Below are 17,107 nucleotides of genomic sequence, written 5' to 3'. Positions count from 1 at the left end.
CAGAGTGTTTGGCACAAAGTCACCTCGACAGTAATTTGCATGTTCCAGGCTGTCATCCCCAGTCTGTGGCTGACAGGGCCTGCCGGGGCCGATTGGAAATGTGCACAGCCGCATAACGCCTGTCTCCTCGGTTCCGCGTGTCCCAAAGCAGGCCTGCGCTACGGCTGCTCATCGCTCTGAGTCAAATTGGAGTTCATATCAGCACCCCCAGTGTCTGCACACAGGCACGCATGTGGGTACATGTGCACATGTATGCATGTATGCCCACCTAGGACCACACGCATGCACAAGCAGATTTGCACACTTACTTATTCGAAGCTAAACACACAGGCATGGCTACGGGCATGCAGAATCGGTGAATAATAACTGATAACATCATGTTCTTCATTAGCAGACGAGCAAAGCAGGTGGATCTGGGTCTCTGCGCACTGGAAGGGCCTATGTTTGTTGCTGAAGGACACCAGGTATGACACCATTTGCACCCCTACTTGGAGGGCCTCCTCTAGGGAGTACTCCTGTGTACCATGTTCTTGGGGCTGCGCCGTGATCCTTGAGACAAAGACAAGATTAAACATTAAGTCTCCAGAATGTGTCTTTCTCAGACACTGCCATGTCAAGTGTCCAGGAAGGGGAGTTGGGGCTAGAATGTCCAGGTCAACGACAGTGAGGAGTACTGACCCCTGCTATGCTAATCAAGAAGAGGACCTGCCTCGCCATGCATCAGGGTGTCTAAGAATTCAGGTCATGCTCAGAACAGTGTACACAGTAGACAGACCCAAAGTCCTGGGAAATAGTACGGGCTGCCGATCTGGCCCATGACTCCGGGGCTTTGGCAAAAGTACTTGTCCAACTGACGCCACTGGGTTTTCCACCGTAGTGAGTTCTAACAACGGCACATCATGCCCGAGGTCATAGCCTGCGTTCTTGTGACTCTTGGTGACCAAGCACACGGGCCACACATAGCGGGGCTGTGGCTCTGACAACTGGTATCACAGAAACTGAATTACTGACTTCACCTATGAGCAATCGACAAACCGCCACCATAATCGATAGTTTGCTGTTGGAATTGTCAGGTTAGGGCTGTGCAGAACCTGGAGGGCTTCCCATTGAGCCCACAGGGCCATTAGGAACGTGGTCACGGAGCTGAGAGAAGATGTGTTGTGATTTGAATAAGAAATGCCCTCTACAGCCTTATGTGTTTAAATAATACCTTTCTGTTTCATCTCTTTGTGAGATTTGGAGAGGTTTTGGAGCCTGGGGTTAGTGGCCTAGCTAGCAGAATGATTCTAGCCTGAGCTCTCCGCTTCCAAAGACACTAACATATATAGAACTGGTAGCTCTCACTACCTGTACCCCAAAAGGGAGCTGGGTCAGTCACCATACCTTCCTTGTCTTGGTAAACTATAAAACACAACACCCTGAGCCTAAATAAATAAGACCTTTTTTTCCTTTAGTGTTTCTGTGAGGCTTTGTTTGAAGCACTGGAGTGGTGGTATGGCTGTGTGATTCTTAGGGTTTGGAAATGGTATATGGGAGGGCTAGAGCAGCAGGCTTTAGGAGCCCCAGAATGCTATAATCAGAGCTCCCTGGGCCATTCCAGTGTGAATGCAGAACAGGACAGAAATGCAGACAGCAAACACATTGCTCAGGCTGCAGCCAGAAACAAGGAAGCTGCTATGAACCAGGCTAGAGGCCATTGGTGTTGCATTCTAGCTAAGATTTTGTTTACTTTCTGTCCACATCCTGAAAATTTGAGTGAGACCAAATTCAACAGGAATGGGCTAAATGAGTTGGGAGAGGAATTTTCCAGATAGCCTTCGCTTAGATTTATGGAGGGACGCAGAATAAGAAGTGGAACAGAATGATGTAAAAGAGGTGCTGAATTATTTCCAGTTAAGTTACACAACAGCTTGGATGTTTCAAGGTAACCTGCATTTGGGGAGAAGAGAAGACAGCAGGAAAAGGCAGAAAAGGGGCAGCTCTTCCTGCAGTGTGGAGAACCCTGGGGCCCTCTACCACAGATGTATGTGGGCCTTTCTATGATACAAGAGTAAAGAGTTAAAAAAAAAAAGGATCAAAAGGCTGGAAGGTTTGAGTGGGGTTTTACTCCACAGACATAAAAACGTTTAAGGAAAGATGTCAAAAGAAATCAAAGCCGAGGATGAACTGTGTTTGGAGTCGCCAGTGTTGCAACCGAATAAACAAACCATGGCTGCAGGGCTGGCTTGCTGGGTCCTTGGTAACTGGGTGAGATGGAGGTAGCACCCAGGAACCTCAGAGAGGTAGCGTTCTGGGCAACTGTCTTCATTCCTATGCATCAGAATTTGTGGGTCATTGATTCAAAATGCTCATACCCACCTCTTATCCTGAGACTTGTGGTGTGGTTGAATGGGGATTCAGCTCACTACTGAGAAGAAAGCCCCACGGCAAGTCCTAGTGTTTGTGGTTACAGAGGCTCTCTGCAAGGGGAAAGTCTCGGGCCAGCATCCCAGGCCTGGCTAGCAGAAGCAGACATCTCAGGTGGCTCACTCCCTCAGGACCCAGGCACACAGGCCAAACTCCAAGTGTACAGAGTAGGGCTCATGACCAGAAGGTGACATTTGGACCCAAAGCCTGGTCAGCAGGCTCTGAGGCCCTGCCTGGTGCCAGATCTGTGGGCCACCAGGTTATCTCAATGTCATTTGTTGGGGGCAATAGTGTTGAGTCAGCTAAGAGGAGCAGGGTGAGAACACTCATGTGACAGAGGGCCCTGTGTGGGTCACACCCTTGTCAATCTTCCATGGGACAAACAGCAGAACCACAGCTCTGTGTTCTGCCCATTTCTATCCTCCTCCTGAGCACAGAGATGCTTACTACAGTCAGGTTCCCTGCAAAGGACTGGGGTCTCAGATGTCAGGTCACCTGTACCATCTCTATGGCTCCCAAGAAACCTACATAATCCTTTCGGTGTCCCAGCGTCTTATACCCCTCCAATATAGCCTGCACTGCCCATAGCCTCCCACAATCCTACACCATCCTACAGCCCCATAAGCATCCTATACTATCCCATAGCCTTTGGCCATACTGCACCATATTCCAGAACAAACAGAATGATGGAAAACAGGACATCATTTCTTATAAGAATACGATACCCATCCCACAGTTCCCCAAACATCCTGCTCCATTCTCAGGGCCTCTCAAACATCCTTCATCATTCCCATAGGCCCTGAACATGCGGTACCATTCCCGTGTTCCCCAGCCATTTTGTACTATTCCAGAGAGCACCCCTTAGGCTTTCGACGAGGCCACAGATTCCAGATGGCAGAGTCACATAGTGAGGAGTGTCTGGTTTAAAATATCTAAGAAATGATGGTACATCATGATGCATGTGGCTGCCTAAGTCAGGGTCACTTTTCAACACGGCTAATTCAGATCTTTGTAAACTTTATAGACACCATCTTTCATTTGCACCTATGGAGAAACTTGGGGTAACTTGACTGAACCTCTGCCAGTTCTTGAGTAGGAATGTTTTTCATGCTGTGCTTGATGTGTGTGTGTTCGGGTGAGTCACCCTTCTTGTCCGAGTTGCCCTAGTCCCTAGTTTGTCTGTCTTTCTTTTAATAATTAAAAAAGTGATTTATTTTAGATGCTTTGGTTGGTGTTTTGTCTGCATGTATGTCTGTATAAGGGTATCAGATCCCCTGGAATTGGAACTCCAGACAGTTGTGAACTGCCATGTGGGTGCTGGGAGTTGAACCTGGGTCCTTTGAAAGGGAAACCAATACTCTTAACCACTGAATCATCTCTCTAGCCCCTAGTGTCCATTTTCTTTATAAACCAATCAGTCACAAATCTGTGACATAGCATTGTAAAGATTCATTTATTTAAAATGCATCCATAAATATTCACATTGATTGTCTCATGTGTGTGTGTATGTGTGTGTGTGCATGAACACATGAATGACTTTGTTCCATGGTGCACACTGGTGACCAGAGGACCACTTACGTGAGTCATTTATGTCCTTTTACCTTAGGAATTTCCGATCTGGAACTCAGGTCTGCAAGCGTGGTAGTGACTGATCTTGTTGGCCCGCGTTATAAAGATTTATAATTGAAAAAGAATCTTTTATAAACCCTGAACAGTAATAAACGAAGTGTCGGTGAAATGGCATAATGTGGCTTTGCCATGCCATATTGTCATGAGATCTGCCTCTACCATTGGCTCAGTCTGTCAAGGGAGCATGGAGCTGCCACACGTCAAAGCAAATGTGGCCTGGGATAAATTTTATGGAATTAAGAAGAACCAAAGCAACCTGCTGCCTACCGTTTTCATTGAGGGAAATAATGTTGTTTCCTTAAGGAACTGTTATCCATGTAGGATGGTATTTGATGTAGCCAACTCCAGTGGTGTGAATGAGAAATGTGCCCCAAAGAGTCATGTGTTTGAACATTTGGTCCCCAGTTGCTGACACTGGAGAGGGTATTAAACTCTTAGGAGGTGGAATCTTCAAGGAAGTATTTTATCAGCAATAGGCTACAAGGGCTTTCTGTTTTTTCTCTTTCTGCTTCTTGTGTATGGATGAACATGTGACCAACCTTGACTATTTCTATGCCTTCCCACAATCCCTCTGGAACCAGAAGCCCAAATAAACCCTTTCTTCCTTAAGTCAGTTGATTATGGTGTTTTAACAAAGCAGTGGAGCATAAATCATGCACCAGCTCAAACACCAGCGCAACCCCAGTGCTCCCTATCACCAGGGCCACACTTTCACGACTTGCTCAGAACAATGACCTGACCTTGCCCTTGAAAGTTGGCTCCTTAGACTCAGTGATGCCTCATTGGCTTTTAAGAGCTAACACTTTCAGCTAAACAGGTGTTGATGACATTACCTCTTCATATAAACAGCTCCCTGTTCTCTGTGCTCCTGACCCACCTGACCTCATCCTTCCTCCGTGTGGTCTGTGGGTTTGGACCTTCTCAGTGCTCAACACCCTTGACTGTCACTCTCAGCGCCCTGTGTTTCCTCCTTGATACGGTCTAAGGCTGTACCTGTTCTGCCTGGGAAGGTGGTTTGAGAACCACGAACAAGCTGACGTGGGTAGCAGAGGTTTCAATGCTACCTTGAGTTTTGATAGCTTTCTCAGGACAAAGCTCTAGCAAGCTGTCTTTCACGAAAGAGCAGCAACCAGGAGCTGCTGAGTAACTGTCCTCTGAGAATGAGTCAGAAACAAGCATGTTCCTAAGTTAAGGGCATTTTACATAGTGCTTTCATAGCCGGTGGAAAGAGGAGACAGGAAATTTCCAGAAGGACTGTATACCACTTTAAAGAGAAGCACTGTTCATGACACCTGCCCTTGGATGGCACACCCCTGTTCACACTCTTCACACCAGAATTACAACCAGTACATCCACACAGCACCGCAGCCTGGGGAAAAGCTTGTGCTAGCAACTCATTCGTGGCTCGTCTTGAGTGCCAGATGCCATGGCCTCAGCCGCCTATCCATCCCACGAGCTGCCTTAGTCCTCTGTTAATGAGGGGAGGCAGCTCGCTGGCTGGCGTTTCCGCGAGGAGCCTCTGGGAGAAAGGTAGGCATCTCTCCAGGGAAATTACGAGCAGCGCTCACAAGATTCTACCAACTGAAAGACTCAGCCTGACGGGAACAAAGAAAGAGTGAACCATCCTCTCCACCAATGATACTTGCATGAATATGTAAGAAACACATTTTCAAAGAAAAATCCATGTATCAGGGTTGACTTTGGATGCTATGGTCTATATTATGATACTGTTAAAGTAGAGTACATGAATCACACATGTGTCACATATATAAAGAAGCAGAGATGTGTCCACTTATACATGTACCCACATGCATGCTGCAGACATGCCTCATTCCACACACATGCACACATTCACATATCCATAAAAACAAATGTGCACACCTGTGCATGCATGTTGACATAATGTATGGAATACACACAACAACCATGACCATCACACACACCCCACAAACATACAACACATATCATGTATGCCCACACATATAGTATTCACATGTACATAAAATCCATATCCACTCACAAACTAGTTTCTGAGTCTTTGAAAAGCAGGCTTCCCAAATCACGGTAACTTATAGCTAAATACTTCAATATTTGTTCTTTAAGGGAAAAATCTATTATTTCCATACATAATCTGTATGCTGTTTTAACAAAAGGCAATTTAACATACACATATACACACATATAAAATTCATGGTTGATGTCTGTATCTTCCATCTGTCCATCTGTCCTCTATAGCTCTTTTAATGTATAAAACATAATTAAGATAGAAGGCACCTTCCCCTTTGGTGTCCTAAGGAATTCCCATTACTATTGCTGGTGCTCTCCTGTTCCACGGCTATTTCTTGAGTGTTGTGTTTAAAACCACTTTATGTAAATAAGCTGAGACTCGGCCCCTAGATGATCACTCAGCTATCGAGTGAGCGAATAACGGAATATGCAAGCCCTTCGCGGGGATTTTGTAAATCAAGTTGCGAGTCTTGTGTGATGCGGGAGCTATAGCAATGGCGACCATGCCCATTGCAAGCACGTCCTTAGCCGAGATGAAGTCCCCAGCCTTTTGTTTACTCTGCGTTCCCCCTTCCTTTCTTATTGCCTCCCATCCTTCTTCTTCCTGTCTCCCTCTTTGCTTCCCTCCCTCCCCTTTTCCTCCCCCCTCCTCCCTCACTCTTTCCCACCTCCAAAACCTCCTCCTGCTCTGCTCTCTCCCTCCCTTTCTTTCCCTCCTACTTCTCCCTCCTTTCTCACATTCCTCTGTCCTTCTTATCCCATGTGGTCATCACCACCATGCCTTATTTCTCATTTCTTAACTCCAGTCTTAACTCCAGATAAATTTGGGTCTGCACATTAAGTCTGTACAATCAGTGTCAAACAGGATTTTGACAACATTCCTGTGGCCTGATGACAAGGAAACCACTGTGACTGCCACTTTAGGGCCAGAGTTCAAGACCAGACATGGCATTCATGAGTTCTGCTGGTTTCTTACAGGTAAAGTTGAGCTGCTCACATCCCTGAACTCAGAGGGCCTAAGGGGCACATTAGGAGATTTGACTGAAAATACTTCTGGGCTTCTTTTAAAGTTTGTTTTGACTAAGAAATACATTTGCGTGTTTCAGACGTAAAAAAGCAACTGATGAATGAACGAAGAAAAACAATGAGATATTTTCCTCCGGATCCTGAATCGTCTGCAGAAACACACACAAACATCTCTGCTTGTTCCTTATCATTTCTCGATGCGTTATGCAAATATAAGCAAATATACACATGTGTGCAGCCACAGCCTTATCTCTCTTCTGCATCTTGCATTTTCCTTTGACAAAATGTCCTTGAAATCCTCCTGCCGCGGCTCGCGGAGCACCGCTTCATTTTTGACACAGCTGCGGAGTGTGAGGAGGCACTTTGATTGCAACAGCTAAGCAGAAGCGCACAGCGCGGATGTAAATCAGCGTGGCCCTGCCTCGGTCTTTTATGGTAAAGCCCATGTGTCTTGGCTCTTCGTGAATAGTCATGAGAGGGCCCAAGCTCTGTACAGCCACAGATCTACATGGTTCAGCCTGCTGTGTGCAATGCTAACAGCCCCGTGATGTGGTACCTTCCTGCTATTTCCACACAAAACTGATGTAGTAAGAGTACAAGCTCCTCCCACCCGCAGGATGGTGAGTGCTCTGAATACTTCTTTATCCTAGGTCTTCCCAGCTCACGGTTCCATCTTGATCACACATTCCATGCCCTCACAGAAAGTGCTGGTCTACCTGGATTAAGTCCAGTTTTTGGGTTTCTCTCTCATACCTATCTCCATGCTATGGCTCAGCAATCACCCCTCCTTGTTCCACAACTACATCTGAATTCATGATAGTGTCTTTGCTTGGCTCCAAAGGATTGCTTCATGTTCCTGATTCCCTAATGCCTGTCTGGAAGATGGGGAAGCCAAGGACCTGTTGGAGGAGTCTTTTGTGGAGCTGCTTCCTTACACATTCACATTCTCCTGCTTGGATGCTTCAATCTTCCTGCTACTTTAGACTCTCCATGGTTTCTTATGGTGTGGTTAGCTTTTTAATATATACATTGAATATATTGAATATATGCCCCTCCCATTCGGTGGGTTAGCATCATAGCTCTTCAGCAGAATTTCCGTTCCATTTTCCTGTCTAGTATTTGGTATGCAGTACTGGCTGGAAGACACCAAACAAATGCATGACATACATTTGTATGTGTGTGTATGTGAGAGAGAAAGAGATATTTTTGGAATGATTTATCTAAAGATGTTTTATTGTATAAAGAAGAGAACCATCTGTTTAATTCAGTCATAGACAATCTTCCCTCACTTCAGGCACTGCACTAAGAAGCAGTGAGTCAAAGAACTCCAGAAATAGGGGACCTGCAGTCAGTGTGTCAGCATGGATGGGTCTCGGGACGTACACTATGCAGATGCTTAAGGCCATGCCCAGGAAGCAATGGTGGCTCCAGGAGACACCAGGTGAGGAGAGAAAGTCGAACCCCACATTGAGGTGTGTGCTGTGCTTCAGTGAAATTAAGAACTCAGAGGCAAACACTGCAGAGAAGGGTCAGAGTAAGAAGTATTGGTCTTCTGACATTTGACCCTTAGCTACAGACATCTATCACAAAGATGGTCAGAGGATCTGCATTAGACTCTTCACAGGAGCGACAGCGGGCATCCTCCCAGCTCCTCTGAGTGAGGAGCTCACAGTAGCAGCCAGTTCACTGTGAAATCATTCATTCATCACTGAGATCAGTCACCCATGATGCCTAGGGAGCAAGCCACAGACTAAGGGTTGGACTATAGATAAGTCATGTCTCTCCCTGCAGGAGCTCCAAGGTCTGCACAGATCTCCTTAGTTTGGGAATTCTGGGGTAACAGAGCAAGACAGCATGAGGTCTGGTATAGGGTGTTCATTGCACAAGCAGATTTCTCCGGAGACACCTCTTTGTAAGAGCTGTGATGGCCAGATCCACCTCCCTAATAGCCATCCAAGAGCTCTGGGCACTAGGCGGTACCTGACTCAATAGTTTGCCTCGGTCCTCACCTCAAACACAGCTTGCAACCGTCTGCTACATTCTGTGTTCCATGAACCAACCTTGGGCTCTGTAGACTTTTTGTTGCTTGGTAACAATAAATGACTATTATCTTTTAGTGGATGGGGGCAGCTGAGGCTCAAATTACATGACACAAAAGCAGAAGTCAGTTCCCTGCTCTGACTTCTTAGGATTTGCTACCCAGATGTCTGCAGGGTGTTACACTGCCCTGCGACTGGAGGCCCCTCCTTCCTGGGGCAGAGTGACAGCTGCATGTCCTGGAGGTTTTTTCCCCCACACAGGCCTGCATGGAGTTGTTCTAAAATAATCTGGGGTGTGTTGCATGCAGACCCCGCTCAGAAGGGAAGCCAGTTAGTGATCTGTGTTTCTATGAACAACTGGGCTTCAAATTCTTATTTGCAATAAAACAGCCTTTGAAAACACTCTACTGTACCTTATCAAGTCTTTCCTGAAATTAACCCTTTTTATAAAGCTTGTGATACACAAGAATTAGAAATAACTCTATTTTGCGTCTAGTATGTTCTTTCTGTTTGGTTTCTTAGTACATAGTATTTGTGAAAACTGGTAAGATATGATTTGTGAATCATATTGTATCAAAGTCTGCATGCTTCCCTGCACAGGAGCTCAGCTCCTGCAATGTTCCAGGGACACTTGCTCAGGTGTTGTTAGCTTTTCTAGGTTTGAACTCTTCTCCAGGGTGTGTGCTGTGTGGATTCATGAGGCCATTCTCCTCCCTGGGTTCCAGGGTCATGGGGGAAGCTTTACTTGGTGTGAGGGTTACTTTTCATTGCCATTCGATTTGAAATCACCTAGGAGATACACCCTGGGCATGTCTGTGAGGAAGTTTCCAGAGCTGTTTCACAGTGGAAGAAACTATACCAGGCTCCCAGCATAAATAACAAGGCAAAAAAAAGAGAGGGCCAGCTGAATTCCTTCGTTCTCTGCTTCCTGACTACAGACAGGATGCGACTTCTGCCTTCTTTCCTCACGTATAAGCATGTTCCTCTGGACTGTGATCAAAATAAGTGGCTTCTCTGCTCTTGCCAGTCATTTCCCCAGCAGTGAGACATGAACCTGGGAGAATCTCAAGGTGGTAGGCAGAGGGGTGTTGCCATGGAAATACTAGAAACTCCTCTCTGTGCAATTTGTAGGCTTCGTGGGGCCCACTTGTTTTCCACAGACTGTGGAATTTATAGCGGCTCCTGGCTCATGCTAGGTCCTGACTCACAGGCCTTGTAAGAAGAAGGAGCCTGTGATGGACACACTCCCGACACACTTTACTGTGGAATGTTTAAGAGGGGGCAGCATGAGGCTCCCACCTCAGAAACCAATATAATTATTAGCATTCCTGACATTCCATCCTTGCCATCCAGACACCACCTGTCATCAGTTTGCAAACAGAGTTTTCCTGAGATCAGCCCTGTCTGGTTGGTCTAGTATTGCCGGGGGCCCATTCTGTATAACGGCAGTGACCCCTGGCCTTCTGAAACTCTGCGGGCACACCCCCTAAAATGTCTACTCTTCACCTGTGCTATTTTACCCTCCATCGTGATAGCAGACACCAGAGGTGTCTACTTATAAAGAAAGGTTTCCTTTAGTTCACAGGCTGGAGATGTCACTGGTGCCTGACTGGCCCTTAGTTTTGGCTCTATAGTGAGGAGGCTTGTCATGCTGGGAGCAAGTGGAAGGGCAAATACATTCACCAGACAGTCCGGACATGACAGGGGGAAAGGATGGGCTTGGGTTCTTCCCTCCCCATAAGGTACACACCTGTAATTTCAGGTGAATCACATGAAAGACACACACACGATTGCCATCTGCACACACTTGCACAAAAGTGAAAATGGTACTTACACACAATCTGTGCAAGCTTAATATACACCGGTACTCCTTGAACCTCTTTGCAGCACACACTCCCAGTGACCCAGCTTTTGAAAGTTCTACCTTCCTACTTTGACATAGGCTGGGGGTTCCAACACACAGGCCTCTGGGAGATATTTAAGATCTGAGCCATGGCACTGGCACCTATACAGCACAGTCTACCAACCTGAGCTGTACCACAATCTCCCCCAGACTGTGATTTTGTTCATGATCATATAAACACTGACATTTGTCCCTGGACTGGAGGGAGGATTATCATAAATCTAAGACCAGTGTAGACTATGGGAGAAGACCCTCTAGAAAGACTAAGCCAACCACATCACAAACAAATATCACGCCATCCCACAGTTCCTGAAGTCACTGGCCATATCTTCTGTTATGACTAAGAATTTCTATACATAAATTTCACATCCAGTCACCCCCAAAGTCAACACGAGAAGCAGTTTACAGGTCCTGAGGACCGGGTGCCATGGCCATTGTGAAATACAGGTACTTCTGACTGGGTCTGGAAACCAGGAACTTTTACACCCAGGACACTCTGCTAACCCAGGGCCTGCTAGGTCACAAGAAGACCTAGGAAGGTCCTGAGAGAAGGCAGGGAGAGACTGAAGACATTAAGGACCTCAGAGACATTTTCTTCTTTGAGCAGGTTCAGCTTGTTCTGCAGAATCAGAAAGGTGCCCTGCAGAGGGCCAAGTTCTTTAGAACATACATAGATCACTCTTTCACAACCGGCTGCTGCATCTTCATTTTTGATACTTTGTTTACTTTCTGATGGGGTTTGTATTGAACACTTTTAATTAAACTACATTGATAATCTTCATTTAAAAGGGAACATTTATTCAATGTTAAAAATACCAATTCAATAAAGACCCATTAAAATATTACTTGGATATAAAATGGTCCACCATCACAAACCTCAAAGAGATCTGACAGAACCAGGAAGCTTGTAGACACAAATCCTAAAATTCAGAAACGTAACTGCTTTTAAAGCCAAGTTTGCACTAACACTCAACCTGAACGGGGTTTTGTTGTTGTGCCCCAGCCCCCACCCACTTCTTAACTGCAAAGAAACATACAATTAAACCTAATGCCTTTCCTGAACTGAACCAATGAACACACTGGGGTTCTTCGGGGGAAATGAGTGAGGTGTAGGAGGGAAAACGAGAATGGCTGTGACCTTTTACTGCAGTTCACAAAGCTCTTAAAGACAGCAGCCCCACCAGGCTGCAGCATATGGGAGTCGATCGCAGCCTCTCGCTTCCTTGGAGTAGGATGGAGTTCCATTACCAGACAGGCAAATGGGGCGGTTGGCAGACAAACAAATGACTGTGGCACTGTGAACCTGACCGTGTAGACCAGGGCTCTCCACACAAAGCATATCCTGCCCCACACCGCTTTACTGGCGTTCCCTTTTCTCCAGCAGAGATGCGTGAGCGCAGGACGAGCGCACCAGAGGCTTTGAAGCAAGCCCGCAGTACGTGCCCAGAGATGGAGACTTGGTTTCAGAGGTCTGGGTCATATTAGAGTCACCCTTACCTCTGGCTCTGACACCTGAGGGTGATCCCCTGGTGGCGCTCCTCCTCACGGTCACCCATCGGATCTGAGCGTCTAGGCTAGAATTTGCGAACCCCAAACATGGCCTCTTTGCTTGAGTGTGGAACCCAATGCAATGATTTTGAAAGGGAACACCATCTCATCCTCTGACCACCGTGATCCAAGGACTCCTCACAGCACCCACAGGGTGCTCCCTTCCTGCTGCCCCTGTGTAGCATCGGTATCCAGAACAACAGCACACCATTCAATTTAACAGCCAGTGCTCTGCAAGTGTGAAATGGCTGTGCTGGAAAACGGATGGTGGGATGTCTGCCCTCACAGGCTTTGGAGGGCAAGCCACGGCATCCGATGGGAAAGGACTTGGTACCTGAGTTTGCTCTCGGGGTCCTCTTCAGACCAGGGCTGTGGGCTCCCGCCACAGGACTCGGAAATGCTGGCTGGATTTCGTCACCAGTTCCTGCTGGTGCTCATTTCCTGTAGAGCAGAACAATAGTAGGGACAGAGTGACTGACAGGTAGTAGGGACTGACACTCAGAACAGTCGTCTTTAAAGACAGGCATCCGCAGGCTGAGAAGGTGTGTGGATGGCTTCTCTGGAATCCTTGGTGCTAAACCATTTTTCTACTTTTAAGTCCAGGGAGATAATTCTGTGTGTAAAAGGCACCCACCACTGAGCCTGACACCCGGAGTTAGATTCCCAGGAGAGAACTGGTTTCCATAACTGCACTGTGACAACCCCACCTCCGCTACCAAACAAACAAATAAATAAGTGTAAAAATTGATTTAGTTGATTCACCTTGAATTTTAGGTTATTTTCCAATTTAAAATACACATCCCTGTTTGAGGCTAAAGTTAAATGCCCATAATACTTAGACTGACCAATTTCAAGCAATCTGTGCAGTTATCAACCTTCATCACTACCTTGATGAAATTAGAAAAACATGCATTAGGTGAGAAATAGTTTACATGTTAATTTCTTGGAAACTAGGGATTTTTGATCATAACAAAATATAATCTGCCGATGCCCCGGGAGACTTCCACATGTCACCATGCTTTATCTTTAACACAAACACAAAAGAAATTATCTTCATGAGTAGAAATTTAGAATATATTTTATAAACTTTCTGTAATATTGTCTTGGTTCTGATTTTTAAACACCTAGATTATCTAAAGAATACCGTCAGAGAGAGAGAGAGAGAGAGAGAGAGAGAGAGAGAGAGAGAGAGAGAGAGAGGGGCAAGCTAGAGAATCAGAGGGAGAGAGCTGGAGAGCTAGGTGCCTGGTTGTTGAAGCCATTGTTTCTGATGCTAAGCTCCAATTCAGAGGCCTCATTAAATCCAGTCTCTGGCAATAACAGCCGAGGTGTTAATGGGCGGCAGTGAAGTGTGTCAGGGAATGAAGAGACCCTCAGGGCTCTCCAGTTTACATCAGCCACACACAGCAGCCTTACCATAAATCCTCTAAAAGATACTATGCTCCACTTCTCCTGGGCTACCTGGAGAGGAGCCAGCTTTCCCAGGGCTCAGCCACAGCACTAAGAGGCCAACACACACACCCTGGTCTGCAAAACACCACCTGAGCAGATTCTCCCTATTTCCCTAATGAGAGCACAGGAAGTTAACAGACAAAGCACAGACCCATTTGGAAATGCCATGTAGAGCTCAGATTACCCCCAACCAAGAGGTGTTGGTGTTCTAATTCTAGAACCGTTAGTCTATAAAGATTCCGTGACATGCCTAAACATGTTAACGTTTTAGTGCTTTACTATGGATTTTTTTATCTATCATATCAACACTCTCACGCATGCATACAAGCACAGATGCCTACACACTCACAACTAAGCAGACACACTCTCATATACCCATACATACCTGCACACTAATGTGTAGACAGCTACATGCATATCTCACACATATACACACTAACATATCCATACATACAGAGACACATATATTCTCACATCCATACTCAAATACAGATATGCTTGAATATGCACACACATGTGTGCAACACAGTGCCCCCATTCACACATATACCCATGCATAATACATACATGCACACTTAGGCACACATACACACATGTACACACATGCACATACCAACCTATGCATGCACTCACAGGTACATCACACACATATATATGCACATACATACTAATATGTGTATATACACATGCATATACTACAAATGCACACAATACTTTTGTTTCCTCTACAATGGTTGCCTCTTTATTTACAAATACATTTACACACATAACTTTCACACGGCTGTGGCAAATGTCTGAACTGCTAGCAGTTGGTCTCTTCTAGGAGCCAGTCACTCAGGCATTCCTCCAGGCCAATCAACACCTTCTCCATCCTCAGTCTTGGACACTGACCACTGCAGCTCAAACTCCAGAGCCTCAGTCTTGCAAAGACAGAGGGGCCAGAGATCAGAGCCTCCTCATCTGTGCTGCTGGCTCTCCACAACCGAGGGAGGCCTCTCTGCAATCTGGTTTCTGGATCTTTTGTGCAGCTGGTAGCTGTTCTCCAGGTCAGATTGTGGGAAGGTATTTCGCATACACATTAGGGGTTCCTGATTTTTAAGCGATATCGTTGTTCTTTTCAAGTACACCATGGTGTCACAGAACCTGGCTGAATCAGCTGCGGTGAGAATTCTGCCTTCTGAATGGCAGAACCACTGAAGTTCACATTCTCCACCTGACGCACATGGCGCTTGGCTAAGTTGAAGATTTAGCATCTGTCTTAGCAAGGCGACTATGGCTGCAATGAATCACCATGAGCAGAGCAAGTCGGGGAGGAAAGGGTTTATCCAGCTGATGCTTCGCCATCACTGTTCACCATCAAAGGAGGTCAGGACAGGAGCTCAAGTAGGGCAGGAACCCAGAGTCAGGAGCTGATGCAGAGGCCATGGAGGGGTGCTGCTTACTGGCTCGCTGTTCATGGCTTGCTCAGTCTACATTCTTATAGAACCCAGGAACACCAGCCCAGAGGTGGAAAACCCCATGAATTAGGCCCTCCCCCACCAATCATTAATGAAGAAAATGGCCTACAGGCTTGCCTATAGCTGGATATTATGGAGGGGTTTTCTTGGTTGAGGGTCTCCTCTCTTTTGATGCTCTAGGTTGTAAAACGTTAACATGAAATGTTATTCAGTACACTACCTCAGACTTCCCCCCAAGAATCCCCAATGACCCACTATATACTTGGAAGGAATGACTGGCCAGGAAGCAGTTTCCTGTAGGAAGCCATGTTGCTGGTTCAAAGCATTTCTTCTATTTAGTTGACTTGGCCACATATGAGCTGTGAGCCTAGGTTGAATGGCATTAGGAATTGCTCTAGAAGGCTTCCTGCCTCACAGTGCTTCTAAAGGGCCCTGCTAAGGACAGGAATGGCGAGCCCCTCCCAGTCATGCCTGGGAGATGTTCCCTGCTCTGCCTCAGGTCCTGGGACCCTTCAGCAGATGCCAGAACCCGACTTCTGTACATTCAAGCCCACATGTCTGGCTTGCCTGAGGTTTCTCATGACACACATGCCTTCCATATAAGAAGCTTCAGCTATGATGGAGTGTGTGTAAGCTACCAACACAGCATCAGTTCCATGCCCGTGGAAAATGATTTCAGTCTTTTAAAATTTTCCTTCTTCAAAGTTCTGCATGAGCTAGGCTAAAACATGAGGGACACGTTTTGACAGTACGTCATCCTCTGGCTCGCAACATTGAACAAAAAGAGCCAGACAGCTGCCTGGCAGCCTTTGTGCAGCAGAGTGAAGAGAGACTCCTCAGTGGACTGAGGTGGAGCTAACGATGAGACCCCGTGAGATACAGCCCAAGGACTCTGTCCTCAGTGCGGCTCGCTTTCCTAGACTGGTGTCTCTGCACCATCTGGACCTGAAAGGCAACTTCCAACAGGGCTTCCTTCTAGTTTAGTGGTCACGTCTGGAGCCCAGATGGCGGAGAGGAAGCAGTGCATCCCAGCTGCCTATGGTGGGCAGCCTGGCTTAATGCATAGCCCTGTGGCTTGCGTGCACCACTCTGCCTCCTCTCTGTGTGCTTCTCCTGATAGAAGGATTATACTCTAGGGAAGGATGAAGGACCCATGCTAACAACTTATGTGAACTCTCTGGTTCACCATCTTCCCTGCAGGAAAAGGGTTGTGTTTCCCTTCATGCCAAGTTACCCATATGTGAGGCCCCCTGCTCCCATGCTTACTGACACCGTGTTTTAGAACAGCTTGTGAGAAGATAATTCATTTTCTTACGTCTATGAAATTCAAAGTATGTCCACTTCCAGACTTTCAAAAAGAGGAGGGAAGGAACCTTTACAGAAAATAAAGACTATAATAAGTCGGGAAGGCACATTACCACAGAAGTAATAGATGGTGGCAGCTTAGAAAGAAATAGCAGGACGTCAGAAAAACAGAGCAATATCGAAACTTTCCTTACAATTTTTAAATGCCACACACCTTTTTGCATGTGATTAGAGTCCAGATCAGATTTGGACTCCCAGTATTTTGTGTGTTGGTATGCATTGAGACAACTCAGAGTCCCAGCCTCACCGCGAGTGCAGATTTCCCTACCACACAG

The 17,107-nt window shown here is 46.4% G+C and overlaps 1 protein-coding gene across 19 annotated transcripts in view; it reads right to left on the bottom strand.

The window, feature by feature from the left end:
* Myt1l (myelin transcription factor 1 like) overlaps positions 1–17,107 on the bottom strand; it is a 390,358-nt gene that overhangs the window by 262,313 nt on the left and 110,938 nt on the right. For all 19 annotated transcript variants that reach the window (XM_057765426.1, XM_057765434.1, XM_057765408.1 and 16 more), the window contains exon 3: positions 12,893–12,999. The gene's annotated coding sequence lies outside the window, so the exon portion shown is untranslated. The remainder of the gene's footprint in view (positions 1–12,892; positions 13,000–17,107) is intronic.

The sequence above is a fragment of the Chionomys nivalis genome, chromosome 1 (assembly GCF_950005125.1).
Source record: "Chionomys nivalis chromosome 1, mChiNiv1.1, whole genome shotgun sequence".
Classification (NCBI taxonomy): Eukaryota; Metazoa; Chordata; class Mammalia; order Rodentia; family Cricetidae; genus Chionomys; species Chionomys nivalis.
This window is presented reverse-complemented; position numbering and strand designations above follow the sequence as displayed.